Source organism: Dunckerocampus dactyliophorus, chromosome 6 (assembly GCF_027744805.1).
Source record: "Dunckerocampus dactyliophorus isolate RoL2022-P2 chromosome 6, RoL_Ddac_1.1, whole genome shotgun sequence".
Taxonomy (NCBI): domain Eukaryota; kingdom Metazoa; phylum Chordata; class Actinopteri; order Syngnathiformes; family Syngnathidae; genus Dunckerocampus; species Dunckerocampus dactyliophorus.
The window spans coordinates 31,376,418-31,391,979 of NC_072824.1; positions in this window are offsets into that span (position 1 = coordinate 31,376,418).

Genomic DNA, 15,562 nt, shown 5'->3' on the forward strand with positions numbered 1-15,562 from the left:
AACGCACATTTTCCCCCACCCCGTGTTAAAGAAAATTCAATCCAGGCGAAAAAAAACACATTTCTATGCACAAAAAAATACATTCACCCGCTGTTGCTTGTTTGCAATAAATTGCTTACTCTAAAACAATTGTTGTCTGACTCTCATGTCTTCTTTTTGCATTCTCAACCTCCGTCAGATCCAACAGTGCAAAATGTAAATTCTTGCAAGTTTTCAACTGGTCTTAACATTTTGATCAGGAGTGTACATGCAGTGAAATGAACTGTGCTTATTTAGCATGTATTTCACTGCAGGTCTGCTGCGTGCAGCAATGTGAGGTGAGTTTGGCTGGTGAGGCACTTTTTTTATGTTAATACAGGTTGCTCATTAAAGGATAACAAGAAAAAAAAAGAGAATCATTCTCTCTTGTTAAAAACCTTCTTTTCATTCATTCATTGATTTTCTATGTCGCTTGTCCTCATTAGGGTCACAGGGGTTATGCTGGAGCCTATCCCAGATAACTTTGAGCGAGAGGCGGGGTGCACCGGGTACTGGTCAGCAGTCAATCGCAGGGCATATATCGGCAAACAACTATTCACACTCACGTTCATTCCTGTGGACAATTTAGTGTCTCCAATCAACCTGTGTGCGTCTGCGACCAACATTTGGGGAGCGACCCACCACAATACACCCGTCCGTCGCTACAGTAACATCACTGACACCTAGCGGCCCGTGCAGAACACCACATATCACGTCTTCTGAATGCCTTATGCTGTATGTAAGCCATTTTTATGCTCGAAAATGCTTAATTTAGGAGAAGAATACATGAAATTTGCAAAATTATGCATATTTCTTCATGAATAAGCCGTATTCAAACATGAAACAGTGATAATTTATTCATTTATTTTGAAAAATAAAAAGTGAAAGTGGTGAGGGACGACTGTATTCTTAACATGTATTTAAGGGTGCGATCCACTGTATTTTTCATAAACCATCAAGCCCAAAATGTATTGTGTGAACACATTTTGCTGCTTGATATTAACCTGGTTAGGAAGAAAATCCCTGGATTCTTATCGGAAATCCTGCTAATGTAATTCTATTCACCGTAGTTGAGAGAAGGTTCCACAGTGAAGACATAAGGCAGGATTAGACCTCATATAGCGGTGGCAAGATGAAAGAAGGTTCTTGGTTCTTGGATGACTTTATATATTTACTTCCCTCAAGTTACAATTGTTGAAAAGGGATTTTGCAGCAAATACACTTCAGACTGTGGAAGGTAATCTTTTTCAGGTGAATCATTTGAGTTTTATTAGCGTTCAACTGTAGTTCAGGACGGGTTAAGAGACAGAATTCCCTTTTTTGACAGTCTCCTGTGAGTAGATTATACCGTGACAATAACAATCTCTGAATTATTTATTTAAAATTTGTATCTGAATAAATGATCCTGTTGTTCATAAATCGTAGCCTTAAAAAGTGTCTGAAAATGTGACTCATTTGCTCTGTCTTAGTGGACCCTGCAGTCCCAGCCAAGTCCACTGAGCGGGGCCAACTCCAGTCTTTACCCTCTGCACATCAAAAGCTCCTTAAGGCAGATGTTAATATTTGCTCAGGTGCATCTCCCTTTAGGAGCACAGGCTCTTTGCACCATATAAATATAACAGAGGCCAAAAGGATGTCTGGCTGCACTGTCTGTGTGTGTGTGTGTGTGTGTGTGTGGGGGTGTGTGTGTGTGTAAACAGGAAGTGGACAACAGTGTCCAGTGTCGCCAAACACATATGCACAGCTAGACTCCACCTTTATTAAAGTCTGCAGCCTGAATTTAAAGCTGCTAAATGTCTTCTTCCCTTTCTTCTATCTTGTAGCGCTCACCTTTGGTCAAGGGGGTCGGGGTGACAACCCCAGGATAGCTGGGGACTGTCACGGTCTACATCCCGACAGACTCTTGTTTTGTTCAATTCCCGTTTTGCATCCGGCGTGTCCTGTTCTCTGTTCTTTGTTTCAGGCAGCTCGGTCTGTTGACGGGCAGGTGGCAATCATCACCAGCCGTGTGTCGACACCAGGAAGACTGAGGTAGAGTGTGGAATGGAGACGGTACAGGAGAGGAGGTTGGATGTGGCAGAGGTGAATATTAGGGATGCTCCGATAGATCCGCCACCGTATCAGTATCGGCCGATGGCCGTGAGAAGTGGTGATCGGCATCTACAAAGAAAGCAGAAATACCGTAAAAGCACAAATTCAAAGGTGATACAAAATCCAATGTGGTAGTGTTTTTAAAAATAAAATACAAATTCTGGCACTGTTACTGTTCTGGCAGTTTGCAGATGAGTGTGAAGCTTCTGGGATGAGACTCAGCACCTCCCAATCCAAGGGCATGGTTCTCAGTCGGAAAAGGGTGGGTCTTGGCCCACACCCAGTCAATGTATAATAATATAATAATATGCAGAAAGCCCACGGGACTATCATTACTTTTCTAATTAAACATATCGGCTTGTCAGAAACTCCAAAACATATGCACCATGACAGACTGTATAGTTTTCTTCTGTCATGGTCAGTATATCAGCAGGACCGAGAGGGACACATTTGAAGAAGTATTTTATCTGGTATCAATTTTTTTTCCGAATACCAGCTGCAGAAAATCCGTTAAGGCTGTGACTGTCCGTTAAACACCGATGAGTAAATATAGAAAAAAAAAATCATCAACAATTACTTAGTCTCGCTATCTAAACCCAACACCAGTTCAAGGACGTGTGCAGAAGGAAATGTCATTCTCTGATGTCATTTTCTTGTATTATCTGTGAATGATGATAACATTACCAAGCACAATCAAAACAGCAGTGTAAAATGACAATATTGATCCTCTGTTCTTATCAGTATGGACCAGACTCCTCGGTGTCCCCCACGCATAATTCATTGGAGAGAGTTCAACAATTTACCAAATAAATGTATTTGCTTTCCATCCATGTGGAGAAGGCAGGTTGAGTCAATAATACTCTATAAAAGTGAAGTTTAATCCTTGTTTTTGTCATTTTTCAGTGTCAAGTGCCTCTGATTCCTGACAAGGTTCAAAGGTGTCAATGTAAATCCGCTCCTCTGGCTTACTGCAATCTTTCCTTCGATATCAGACAAAAGTGTATCACTTGAAGTCTTGGTTGACACTCTGTTTCAAATGGCGCCATGTGTTTTTTTTGTTGTTGTTCAGAAGGCCAAGGGCTTGACAGGCTTGCTGTAAAAAGACATGTCCAAAATTAGTAAGAATTTTCTCTGCATCTACAAAGTCTCCGTGGATGATCTTAGTATGAAGGTACAGGAGAGAATTTTATGGTTGTAGATGTGGAAAGGTTGCCTATTGGACAAAGGGACGGATGTGTACATAAATGAGCATGTGACAAAACACAAAACCGACATGGCCAAGAAAGCATGTCACTCAAGGAAGCAGGAGGAAATTCAAGGCCCTTGGAGCGCTATAGATATTGTCATAGATAACAACATTATGTCAGAGCATCAGTCGACGCAGGCATCGAGTAAAATGCAAAAACCAGGGTCAGTTCTACCCATACATCCATCCATGCATCCATCCAACTATCTGTCGCACATCTGAGGTCGCGCGGGGGCGGCAGCCTAAGCAGGGAAGCTCTACTTCGTCCATGCATTCTTAATATATTCTTTTTATCAGAAAATGTCTATCCTTGTTAGCATCCTGTTAGCTAGTGAACAAAATGGCAATCAGATCGGGAAGTTAAGTGATGATGCCATCAGTGGTTGACTCTCACAAATGTTAAAACAAAACACGTTTTTATAGTTTTATAGTTATAGTTTTACATGCATAAAACAATTCCAAATGCATATAAATGATGAATCAAAGGGCTAAATGAACGCTGAAGGTTGCTTTTACCTTCAGTTATTTCTTGAATTCAAGAGTGTTTCTCACTTTCTTTATCAAAATGCTGCCACTTGCCACTTTCTCTGGCTCCGTTTTGGGTTACAGTATTGAGGCGACTGTACAACTCATGTCGAAAGAGGAAGATGTTGGTGGTTGATCATCATTGGAGGCATCCATTCATTCATTCATGTAGCGGGGGTCTGCTGGAGACTATCCCAGCTGACTTTTGGGCGGGGTCCACCAATCGCATGGCACATACTGTACATACAAACAACCTTTCACACTCTATTCGTTTTAGAGTCGCCGATTAACCTAACATGCATATTTTTGGAATGTGGGAGGAAGCTGGAGTACCCGGAGAAAACATGGAGAACATGCAAACTCCACACAGAGATGTCCAACAAAGATTCAAAACCAGATCTTCCAGATCTCCTGACATGCTAACCACTAGGCCACCTTGCGGCAACTACTGTGAGCGTTCTCATGTGTGATGCAATAGTTCCATTTAAAGAGAACCTTTGACCTCAAGCTTAGCAGCTAAAAGGTTTTTCTCTTGTGTGTGTTCTCATGTGTGATGCCGTAGTTACATTTAAAGACCATGGGGACAGTCGTCAAGAATCACGTCTTCAGTAAAGGTAAAAGTAACCTTAAATGTTCATTTATTCCTTTCATTCATCATTTATATGTATTTCTATTATGTTATTTATATTGGATTAGGCAATGCCCTGGTTTATTGCAGAATTCAGAAGAGGGAGACAGCAGTCCAACGTGGCCAGCAGCTGCCCGTCATGATTGATGTGGTGGGTAAAGCCGTGGCATTCTGACTGTGACTATGATTCACAACAAGGGAAACATCTTGCAGAAGTTTTTGGCTTTGCAAAGGCAGATGGATTGTTTATTGGAATGTGCCTACTCGCACTAACCCAAACAATGAAATTGATCTGCATTTGCCCTCCGCACCGGCACCGGCACCAGCACCGGCACCGGCCTCAGCCAAAGTCACTGCTAGAACAACTCCTCCAGGAGATTGCTGCAATGAGACATTCTGGATTCCTCCCTCACTTCCTTCACAGAAACCTGTTGATTGTTGACTATGTTGTTGTCTATGTACTTCCCCATAGGAGCATAGTTTGGAATTGATTTTTTTTCCTCCTACCCTCTCCTCTTGTTCCCCTTTTCTCTCCCCCTTTTATCACCCTGTCATCCTGTCCTGTCTACCCCCGTCGTAATGTATGGTATGTTGTATATGTGTGGATGGGTGATTGTACCTCTGTGTAAGGGACAAGTAAAGGCCGTTCTCTCGCTCTCTCGCTCTCATATGCATTTCCAGTTGTTTTCTGCATGTCAAACTAAACTGTAAAACCAAAAAAAAACATGTTTTATGCAAACATTTTTGGCTTTCTGCAGCGGATTAATTGGATTTACATTATTTCTTAAGGGGAAAAATTGATTCGGTTAGCTTCAGTTTCGGTTTGAGTCGGACCTTCTGGAACAAATTAATGACGCTAACCAAGGTTCCACTGTACGTGTAATATTTTGCACCTCTCATTGAGCTAAATATATCCATGCATCTCAGGATGAATCAGCATTATACAACAAAGAACTGCAACCATAATAATTAACATATTGCTCAAGAAAAAACAGTAAATCGAAAATGAGCATTATCATCGTTGTAAAGGCATCAAATCCAGCCCCTCAGATTGTGCTGGTGTAGGTGAGGGTTCAGCCAAAGAAGAAACACATGAGGCTTTGCTCTGTAGCTGCTGCCCTCGTTCTGTGTTTAGAGGAGTCACAGGTCGACCTACGCAGATGGAACTGAAGGGAGTCAAGTCTATCTGAGTTCAAACACACCCATGTGGGTGTCTAGTCTTTGGCATCCAAGAATCTTCAAATATGCTTTTAAAAACCACAGCGGTAAAGGCAAAATTGTGAAATCATTTTCCTCATAGTTTTTGTCCTCGCAAACAAGAAACAAAACAGTAACTAATAAAAAACAAATGAAAACTGACCAAATTAACTCACACAGAAATGATATTCAATCACATCTAGTTTCTTCTTGTAGACGGTAGGGACATGTTGGTTATATATTCAATCACAGCTACAGTATTTCAACTACGTGTGGGAACGGAGGCAGGGAGCGACTTACAGAAGCGATCCAATCACAATTACTGTCTGTGAGGTAGGGCTGTCACATTTTCCACCACAAAAACGTTATTGTATGCTGTAGTGATCGGGAAACTTCATTCCTTTTACTGACTGAAGTTCTTATGAGTCACTCTTTGAAGTGAATCGGGTACTCGAATCATTCAACTTACATGTCACAGAGTACAGAAAATTATTATTGTTATTCAAAACAAAGAAAATCTAACAGAAATGTAAATAAATAGATTATACTTGAATGGTGCCGCTTGTCCTTGCTGGGTGACGGCGGTATGCTGGAGCATATCCCAACTGACTTCGGTCGAGAGGCGGGGGTACACCCTGGACTGGTCATCAGCCAATCACAGGGCACAGATAGACAAACAGTCATTCACGTGTATTAAAAAAATTTTGAGTCACCAATTTACCTAACATGCATATTTTTGGAACGTGGTAGGAAGCCGGAGTACCCAGAGAAAACCCACAAAGGACATGCAAGGATGCACAGAGATGCCCAAACGAAGATCTTCCAGATCTCCTAACTGTGCTGCCAACATGCTAACCACTAGGCCACCATGAGGCCCTGGATAGTAAATAATTAACCTTAAATGAACTGTAAAATATGGCAACTCGAACTGTCCACAGGTATGAATGTGAGTGTGAGTGGTTGTTTGTCCTGGTTATGTGCCCTGCGATTGGCTGGCGACCAGTTCAGGGTGCACCTCACCTCTCACCAAAAGTCAGCCCGCATGAGGATTAAGCTGTTCATGAAGTCTATCCAGCATGTACAAGACTGAATTCTACTGTGTGTCACAGGCTCGATTGGACTCATCGGAAAAGGATTAATAAAAAAGACAAACGAGAGCAGAATATGGATAGCTTCATCATCATCATCAATGCCTGTTACCCCTTTTGGAGTTTAGACCATCAACAACGGTCCTCCAGCCATTGCCGTGCAGGGTAATAATCTCCAGCTGGCCCCAGGTGTATCCCATTCCCGTCATGTCAGCTTGGAGGTCACGCTGCCAGGAGTTCTTTGTGCGTCCTCTCTACCTCCTTCCCTGTGGGTCCCAGTTAATGCATATCTTGTTGTGTTGTCTATCATTTTTCTTAGCGTGTGTCCATATGTCTCTGGAGGATAGCTTATCAGCTGGTTCTTGGTTTGTTCATTGCCACAGTTCCTCGTTGCTTATAGTTTCAGGCCAACGGATAAATACGATATGGAGAAGAACTGGCGACCTCATCTGCTGCCATTCCTGCAAGACCACCCTGAACTGAGAACCTTTCAGCATGACAGTGCTCGTCCCCATGCTACTCGCTGCATTTTTCCAAGGCGAGAACATCAACACCATGCGGCGGCCTGCTCTTTATCACCTGATCTGAATCCCATGCAACTGTGGGATGAGCTTGGGAGACGCGTAGGTGGTAGGGCCAGGACACAGGCAGAGCTACTTCATCATTCATTGACACTGAGGACTGATTGGGAAAGAATCCATCCAAAGACTGGTAGCAGCATGTGCTGATGATATACTGCCTGTACCCAAAACAATGATGGCCACTGAAAAGGGGAGTGACATTGCACCCTGTTCCGTACCGAAGAACAAACCGATGGTGTATCTTGGTCATCAATATGATGCCAATGCTTCAATTGGCAACTGCTTTGTTTTATTTTTATAACATTTCAAACAAGTGATAGGTTTTTTCTGCATTTCAGTACGTGTTATGTATTTAATGCAGTAAATGGTTGACATATCTGCCAAGCACCACTTTTTAAAGCGCAGCTGTAATGGTATCACTGTCATTCCATAAATGTACTTTATTTAATTATTCTCACCACAAATACTCCCACACACACAGCACACGTATTGGCGTGCACGTGGATGCACACATTCAAAAGCAATTACGGGGCTGTTAAGATAATTGTGTCCTCTTTGACATGTTTTCTTTTAATAGCATACACCCATAGACACAGCTGAGAAAGGACTTTCTCTCTCATTTTCCCGTCTCGATCACACTGTGCCCTGCCCTTGAAAAAGACAAGGACAGGCTCAGACAGCCTGGGAGCGGCTAACTTCTAAAAGGTCCAAGCAGCAGACTTCAAAGGCCAGCCCTTTCGCACTGCAGCTTAAACACACCCACACATACACAAACAACGGCTTACATATTTGGGGTTGCTTCCTCTGAAGTTCATTACTAGTGACAGTACTCGTAATCTCTTTGACAAACATGCATGGGCATCAACTACAAAGAGAGGATACGGGCTCATTACCCAGCAAATAAAAGCAAAAAAGTGAAAGCTTTCTGTGTTTTTTAGTCAGGTTCGGTCCGATCGTTCGGTGAGTTTTAAATGTAGGATGTGAAAATGTTTAACAGTTAATAGCAGAAGCAAAACAAACCCCCAAAAAACAAGATTTTATGGCTTTCAAAGAAATTTTTCATGACTTGTGATTTAAGTTGGTGGAAAATAGCAAGAATCATCAGTATATGGATTAGCGCATATCTCCTCCCACTTCCTCTGATCTTTTACTGCAGTTTGCTTCCACAGTCATCTAGTACACTTAACCTCTTATACCCAGGGCCATTTTCCTCAAAAAAGACATGTCCAAAATAAATAAAGCTTTTCTCTGCATGTACAAGGTCTAAACCAGTGAATAAACCTGACAAGATTTCTCGTTTGGAGAAAAGCTGTATCGTGAGAACAGGGCAGCCAGAAGCCAATCAAGACTGTGAACTAGCGATGAGCGAGTACACCACTATCTGTATCTGCATCTGTATCTGTACTGTTCACCCATCGAAATCATCTGTGTCCGTATCTGTACTCGGGCGTGGGCGTGATTTAACCGGAAATGGGTGGGGCTTAAATCGGTAGATAATTTTTAGTCTGAAATTGACATGGATTGATCAGAAGTTGCTATATACAGTATATTGTTTATTTTTCAGCTACTGTATATGTGTACTGAGTATATGCGTAAGGGATCTACCTGCTACTTGTTGATGTCCAAGCAGAAACTGTAGCAATTCTACATTTCATCAAATTGCACGTAAGATTTGTCACATCAACCCACATATACGTGGGATCTTTAGTCACAGAGCACTTCTATTGACGCTTGTTGCATTTAGCTCAGCGCCAACGTTCACGCACCGGCGATCACCATTTCCGTTTCATAACACACCTCAAACATAGATGAGATCTCTGCTGACAATTTTATATTTAGCAAGTAAGGGTGCGCAGTTAAGTGTTTCTTGCATCATGCATTTATTTGGTAACTAAATACAAGCCATCAACAAAGGTGAAGAATCCAAGTAAATAAGAGAAAAACGGTGATCTATATTATTATTATTATTGATTTTTATTATTATACATTATTGTATAGTAGTTTATTTGGTCTTAAAAAATGTTGACAATAATATCTTTGCGTGTCTATTTGTCGGACAACAAACATTTCAAAACACACCTACATTGTTTTGTGACCCGGTTAAATAAAAAAGTCTGTTTGACCAGTCATATTTTTTTCATCTCTTCATTTATTCTACAGCATGACATTCTACAGACTGCATAATGTCTTTAATATAAGTGTAACGTCATTATTCTTGCTAATCGGACAATAAAATTTACAGAAATATAATATGGAAGGCACTTGCAGTACTCACTTCAACCTGAAGGGGTGGGGGCGCGCATGAGCTGGATGGTGCTTGTCACTGCCATCCTTCCATAGAGAGGAATAGCCAGTGTTATTTCATTTTTTTTGACACCAATAGCAGCAGCCGGAAAGCAGAACGTAAAAGATATTTTGAACGGATTTGACTGTCAAGATGAAGGATTATATATTCAAACGGAAGGTGAACAGAGGTTTTCCTGGAGAACGATACGGTGCATGTCTTCCAGTTACTAAAAAAACAAATCAATGGGACTTTTACCCAATTGAGTTATTTGCTTCTTTTTCTGGTAAGTTTGTTTGCTGGTCTGGGAGCGCTCGCTAGTTTCCAACATGTGCCTGTTTAAGTGCTTGCGGTCTGAATTGTCTTCTATTTTTCTTAAACTGGTTTTGTAGCCGACGTCGTTCCAGTTACGTGGATGTATACCACGTATACATTGGTACCAGTAGAAACATTGCAAAACAAATGCAACCATGCTTGGCCCTGTACTAAAAGTTAAAAGGTTCATCTCAACATAGCAATATAAGTACCCTGAAGAAATACACACAACTTGCTGTCCCCATAGGATCTTTGTGTTGCGTGTTGAAGAAAGTAAAGACAGAGATCTCACATGGGCAAAATGACTTGAGGAGAGTGGAAATGAAAAGGGGAGATTAACGTGAGAATGGAGCAAGGGACGATCATGTGGGAGGGAAAAATGATGAATACAAGAATTGGGATGATCCTTTAGGCAAGGATGAAAGAGTTGGAGAAGTCATTGAGTTATTACGATTAGACTGTAAGCAATATGATAATGACAGTGTGACTAAGAGAGCGGAGGTCGATGTGACATCAATAGAAGAGGGAAGCATGTGAAATTTCACCTCAAAAGTCAAAATGAATTCCAAGTCGCCTGTGGCACTTCTGTCTCTACTTGCCTCTACTGCTGTGGTTCAAACACGACATTGACGTCCACGTACTGTATGTCAGGAACACAGCTGTGGTGGTTTAAGAGGACAGAGGAAAAGACGTCATTGCCTTACTATGGTTTCCTAATACTTGGGACGTGATGATAAAACCATTCTAAGTGCATATGGACTGTGCACAGCAGGGGCGTCCTCCTCCCTGAACCAAACTTGCGCCTGGCCTGACACATCACTGGGGTTGTCTAGTGGGATCCTACTTTTATTAACGTTTTGCTGACTTGCGCACAACGTCTCCAGCTCAGCTTATCTGGCAGAGCAGTGAGGCTCTCTCCTCTTCAGCCATAACCACTGGCTACTCTTCTCTGCCGTCTCAGACATTTCGTTAATCGCCTGGCATAAAGATTGTCTCCTGGTCCCTAATCAGTCTTACAGTAGTTGTTGTGAGAAATCCCCGACCTCCACCTTCTACTGGGAAAACTTACTAGCCATCCTCTATCTTCAGCCTCTGCTGCAAGTTTGGAGTAACTGAGTATCTTTCAAAGGCCTCCACCAGAGCATCCTCCGAGGGAACTGTACTCGCCACCAAGTATGCCCTGTGCTGTGAGGTGGACCACAGGACCAGGTCAGACCTCAAGTTGGTTGTAGTTATCTCTGGTGGAACTGTGAGCCATTGGCCCACATTCACCAGCATCTGCCAATTCCGAGTTGCGTCCAGTTCACTCAATCTGGTCGTTCGAACAAAGGCAATTGGTACACTGGAAGCTTTTCTGGGCGGCAAGTCATTGATGGTGGCCCTCTTGCTTTCCAGGGTTGCTGCCAGGCATTTTAGCACTCGGTTATGTCACTTGGTGTATCGTCCTTGGGAGAGGCTTACTTTGTATTCAGTGAGGATTTGTAGCCGGTGTAGCTGGTGTTGAGCATCGGGGGCACGGTGGATCTTTAGGAGGATGGAAGGAAATCATTGGTGGCGCAAATGAGTAAACTTATCCTGCTCACCTCCATCTCCCACATGTCCTTCCAGCTGATCTTACACTTTTCCACACTCTCCCATCTCATGCACTGTTCCTGTTCGTCCCGCAACACTGCCTTGACACACCTGCTGGACTCCTCCCGTCGCCGGATTTCAGCAACAACCAGCTTCCTCCGTTCTGATGAAGATGATTTACGCCAGCAGGGTCTTCTCTCACGCAATCCAAACCGGCTTCTTCCACGTTGGACTTAGCCCATGATGTCACCGTGGTAGAGTGCGATTCTTGCCTGCTGGACTGCATCCTTTGGTGTACACTTCCTCCCTGTCATCAGGTTTGGGGCAGCAATTCAAATGCTGGGCAACGAAGTTTAGTTTGCATTCCAGTGTCCATTGTTGGCTGCATACAAGTCAACTCCCACATGTTGAAAGCATTATATGATGTCATGCTGGGATGATTTCTCACAAGCACCCGCATCTGTGAGAGAAAGTGGTGTCACAGGTTTAAGCCGGGCCCTACAGATGGTACTCCGATAGGACCAAGGAAGATATGTACTATAGATGTACTATTCAAACTATGCAATCAAACATATACCAGCATTGACTACGTAACTGAAGTGTTTGAAGATACTTCCCTTTGGGACACTTTTACTTTTACATATTTTTATATAACCTGGAACCTTGGTTCGTGTAACTCCTGTGGGCTCGAACGCAGGATGTTCAGAATGGGAGTCGAGGATGCTAACCGCCGGGCTAAAATTCCGGACAGTCAACCCGGCGTTCAGCACGGCTCTGAGGCTGAGGGAGTGGGTCAGGTTTACCAACGTAGACTGGCTGGCATCCGTTACACGCTCCTAGCTTGCATTTGATCTGTCAGTTTCAGAAAGTGAATCCCAACACGCTGTGGCGTCGATTCAGAAAACTTGCGTTCAGAAAACGCACGTGTCCAAATCACCACTTCATTTCACTCGTATTTCATAGTTGTTGACTTATCTATTGCAGCCGTATGACAAAAATGTTTTATTGAGTACTTTCATTTTCTTATTGTTTTTTTCCCAACTTTTTTGGAGTCATGAGTACTTCAAGGTCACTTTATCTTCACTGAAGACGTGATTCTGGACGTGACTGAAAACAATTGTGCCGTACATTTTCAATGTAAATCAAAAAATACGCTAACCGGGGTTGGACGCTAATATATTTATAACCAAAGCTTTGTGTTATGAATTAATTGTTAGTATCAATATTTCAGCCTTTTTTCTTTACATTGTGCCTTTTTGCTCTATTTTCATCATTTTTGCTGTTTTTTTGAGTGTTTCATGTTATTTCTCTATGCTTCTACAATAATAAACGAGACACTGGTTGCAGATGGCCCCCAAGCTGCATTTTGGACACCCCTGGTGTATCCAGTATGTAAAAACAAAAAACAAACAAACTGCAATTTATTATTCGTGTTTGATGAATGACCTGGGCATGTTCAATAAATCTGTAATCATCTTTTATATCGCAACAAAACCGTCACAATTGCATCATTCATCCAAATGAATCTTAATCCTGTTCATTATTTCTACAGTTTGTGGTTCATAGATCCAAATCCTTTATTTATGTACATTCCAGTCTTACTCAGTTAAAACCTGTAGCATGGTGGAGCAACATGAAACGGTCGGCAACAGCAAAAGCTGTATCACAGGCTTTCCAGTAACTTCGCCGTATACTCGGTGTACGGTGTGCCTCGTTGAGGAGCCACACACATAGATTAAAAAGCTAGCAACATTAAAGGAGTTGACCACCTGTCTCTCCAAGGCCCGAATGGGACCACAGGGAGATCCTTTTCCTCCAGCACACCACCTGCTACCACTACTTCCTCTTTAATGTGTGACACCTCTTTTAGGATCCAACAATGGCGCTTTGTGGGACTCTCCAACGTGGCATGTGCGAACCACACACACACAATACAGTATGCTGATGTGTTTGTTTCCCCACGAAAATCAGTCTTAATGAATAATACGGTTCAGACTCTTCATGACTCTTCGTGTTTCTTTGTTGCGATGTTCATATTGTTAAATAGCTGATATAGATAATACCTGTGGTGTGGCGGCACACGCCTGCACACTTACCTCCAAGTGTGTGGTGAAGCTAGTTGCTAGCCAGCTCGTAGCTTGCCGGTGTGGTGTGGCGACGTGTCACTACGCCAGTAACATAGTTCTTCAGCGTAACAATGTTAATAACAATAATAATCACAATGCCTCTGTAGCTCAGTTAATATGCAGGTCACATTAGATGTAAATTGAGCGTTGTTGGTGCTTTTTGGAGTTTTTTTCAGAAGGCTTTATAGGCGGAATAGGTGCGTCCCATTACGTGCATTCTTACGTGCCTCTTTTTTGTCTGTTTTTATATCTTTAGAATGCACTAAAAAGTGAAAGACGTGTGTTCATGTCTCACTGAACATCATTGTGGATGATGGGCAACATTTTTTATTCATTTTCTTGTGTTTTCTTTCTTTTTTTGGGAGAATGAACAGAACAAGAATTTCATTGCATAGCAGAACCACCTGTTTTACTGTGCATATGACAATAAAACTCTTGAATCTTGAATCTTTAATTTTTTAAAAAGTGCAATTTTCCTTTAAACTAAACTAAGTATAATAAATATTGATATTTATATATTATAATATTCATATTAATTAATATTACATTGATATTATTTATAATAAATATGTCTAAATACATTTATAAATATATTTTAATTTCCTTATATCCTTGTTCTGTGTTTTATTATAATTATAATCATGATCAACAAATGAAAGGTAAAATCACAAATTTAGTCAATAATCTTGAAAGTATTCTAGTAAAATGTGTCACTCGGCAGTACAGGCCCTGTATTTACTTGGTATAGGATTGATACCAAACTCGCCGGCCCCGAATAAATGACATGCAAGTGTAAACCATTGCCTTTTGAAGTAAATGCAAATGTACTCAAAGATTAACCAATCAATTTCCTTCATGTCAGAAGATTCTAGTAGCGATTCATCACTGCTTATTAAAAAAAAAAGAGCAGCATTTGCCCATTGAATGAGGTGGGCTGCATCAAATCCGGCACAGTGTTAATGTGAAAGTGAGTGGGGGAGAGGCATTGTTGAATTTAATAAAACAAATCAAAGGGCTTAACAGCATTAAAGGCAACGATATGCTGCTCTATCAAAAGCCAGACTGTCATCATCAAACTTTGGCCATACATTGTCTTTTGTGTAATTTCTGTCTACTGGCATTTAGGTCAGTGTCAGTGAATCAGATGTAACATACATGAAGGGAACAAATGAAGAGCCGTGGCCACACTCACACTGGCCATCTGGCAGTTCTGGCACATGAAAGTAGAGCCGGTCTACATTACGAGAGACACTGATGATGAGCCATTGAAACAGTCCAAGTCCAGAACCATCACTAACACTGCACTCTGCCAAAATAAGAAAAAAAAACTTCAGAAAATGTTTTTCTTCACTTCAGTCAGGTTGTGTTGTAGGGTAATCCAGAAATGTATGAACAATGACAGATTTTCAAATTTTGCCTTTAACTCATTCAGTGCCAAATATGTATTCATATGTTTTTATAATCCCAAACGCACCATCAACCCAACAACGTATTTATACGACTTTTACGTTTTTTTGCATGATAGGCAAAAAGAGGTGATGATGCAACTCTCCACTAATGCGTTCAGAGCACTTTTAAGCCATAAAAACGAAGTGCATTTGATAAGAGCTCAGCAGAGATTGTGTTAACGGACAAATCACACATGACAGGAAGGAAGAAGTGTAGTGTGCAGAAGGTTACGCATTGTAGGGAAATTCTAACGCATGCACGCGCACATGCGCACTCGTGTGCACACATACTTGTAAATAGTTCATGGTGTTATATTTGTAAATACATTGTAATTTTGATGTAAAACAACCCCTTTTTGTGTTCTTTATGTTATTTGTGGTATAGTTGTTTAGATATTTGAGCTGTCACAAACGCATAAAACATTTGTGTCAAAGTGAAAGTT